This window comes from Anopheles gambiae (genome assembly GCF_943734735.2).
Source record: "Anopheles gambiae chromosome X unlocalized genomic scaffold, idAnoGambNW_F1_1 X_unloc_39, whole genome shotgun sequence".
Classification (NCBI taxonomy): Eukaryota; Metazoa; Arthropoda; class Insecta; order Diptera; family Culicidae; genus Anopheles; species Anopheles gambiae.
The window spans coordinates 32,501-35,000 of record NW_026902647.1 but is presented as its reverse complement, the minus strand read 5'-3'; positions in this window follow the sequence as shown (position 1 = coordinate 35,000).

Below are 2,500 nucleotides of genomic sequence, written 5' to 3'. Positions count from 1 at the left end.
CATGCCAGATGGGCGCAGCATATCGGATGACCGACTCTGCGACCGAGGCCAACAGTCGCGCTTTGCTGGTCTTTGGTCCACTGTGGTTGCGCAAGAGGCGGGTAACGGCATCTGCTATCTTCCTTGCCCGAGTGGTTACCTCTCGGACATGGGGCAGCCACGATAGGTGATCGTGAAGGGTCACCCCAAGGTAACGCATCGTGCGGGAAGATGTCACCTCCACGTCCCCTACTCTTATGGTGACCTGCGTAGGGTTCTTCGTGCTGGAGATAAGCACGCACTCCGTCTTTTCCGGCGCAATCTGGAGATGATGTTGAGCCATCCAGTGAGAGACACTGGCGACCGCCTCCTCGGCTGCAGCCTTCACTGCATTTACGTCGATGCCCGGAATCAGCAGCACCAAGTCGTCAGCATACGCCACCATCTCGCAGTCCTGCGGAAGGGCGACGTCCAGAACTCCATCGTACATGGTGTTCCACAGGGTGGGGCCAAGAATCGAACCCTGTGGAACACCAGCCGTGATGGACCGAGTTACTGGGCCGTCGGATGTCTCGAAGACCAACTCTCGGTTCTCGAAGTAGCTCCTCACGATTCTTTGCAGACCAGCAGGTACTCCTTTCATCTGCAGTGCAGTGGCGATGGCCTGCCAGCTTGCCGTATTGAAGGCATTCTTGACATCCATTGACACGACCAGCAGGAACCTGTTATCCCGCCCGTTCGTGCGGCGGAATCTCATCGCGCTCTGACCAGCCTCGATCACTGTTCGAATGGCGCCAATTGTAGATCGCCCCCTCCGGAAGCCATGCTGCCTGTCTGACAGCCTCACCGCAGCAGGATCTTCCAGGTGGTTGTGAAGTCTGTTTAGAATGAGCTTCTCCAGCACTTTCCCTAAGGCATCCAGCATGCACAAAGGTCGGTATGACCCGTTGCTACCCGGTGGTTTCCCCGGCTTGGGGAGCAGTACCAACCGCTGTCGTTTCCATGGTGCTGGAAATGTAGCCGTTTCCAGACAGCTTTGGTACAACGCCTGGAAAACGTCCGTGTACGCAAGGATTGCAGCCTTGACAGCGGCGTTCGGAATTCCGTCAAGGCCCGGCGCTTTTTTGTTCGGCATGGTGCTAGCTATCAGACGGAGTTCCGGGATCGTGACTTGGGTCCATGGAGTCTGCTGGTCTGCAGGCTGTTCCTGTTCTTCCTCGGAACTGATGCTGGGCCAGTTGAAGGGCGGATGTTGCGGGAAAAGCTCTGTAACGATGCTTTCAAGCCTCGCTCTCTCCGTCTCGGGTGGGGCCCTTCCACCGCGAAGACGGGAGAGGACTACTAAGTACCCGGCTCCGAAAACGTTTTCCTCCGCAGCATCGATCAATTCCTGGAAGGCGGCCTTTTTGCTGGCACGTATAGCTCTATCCAGCTCAGCTTTAGCTGTTCGGTATTGGGCTGCAGCCAGACTTCGGTTCTGGAGATCACTTGTCTGCTGCATGCGATCTCTCGTCTGCTCGCAGTTTTGCCTAAGCAGAGCAATCAGTGGCGTCCACCAGTAAACGTCCCGATGAGGGTCGGGGAAAGACGACGTCATCCTTTGCATGGTTTTCTCGCAGGCCGATATCATTGCCGAGATCATTCCCTGGTGATTGACTGCCTTCTCTCGGAATCCCTCGCCATGTAGCGTGGCCAGGAAATTCTCTTTCGAGAACTGTTTCGTCTTAAATCGCGTGCCTGCATGTTGAAAACGCTCTCGCTGGCCCCGTTGACGTGACTGTCCTTGGTTACGCTGCTGGTCTGCTGACGCTGGGCCTACCGAATAGGTGATATACCTATGGTCAGATCGCGTGTCCGTGTTTCTTACCAACCAAGTGCTCGGCTGAGCTATGGACGAGCTGGCGAAGGTCACGTCGACAACGCTGGCAGTCGCCACACCGTTTCCAACAAAGGTTGCCACATTCCCTCGATTCATCAGCAGCAGGCCCAATTGCTGGGACGCCTCGAGCAGTACTTCCCCACGCTCATTGCTGCGTTGGCTTCCCCACTCCTCATGCCAAGCGTTAAAGTCTCCGGCAACTACTACCTGAGGGTGGGATTGGGCTTCCAATTCAATTGCTTCAACGAATTCCGCAAATCCTTCCCGCGACAGGCTGGGTGGCGCGTAGCAGCTTAGGAAGGTGATGCCACCCACCTTGGCAGCTATAAGGCCTGGAACATCACTGCTCCATTGTCCTTGTAGAGGGTATCGTCCTGTGGCCACGACTGCCACCTTTTTGGAGGCATCAACTGCCCATCTTGGGTTGTTCTCGGGTGGTCGATACGTGTGGGAAAGAACCAGCACGTCCACTTCCATTTGTCGGGCGGTTTGCAGGACCAGATCTTGGGCGATCCTGCCTCCACCCAGGTTCACTTGGAGGACTTTTAGCTGCGTCATTGGGTGGCCGACCGATCGCATGTCCGGTCCCCGATAACATGGGGGCCATCGCATTTGCCGCAGCGTATTTCTTCCATGCATGTA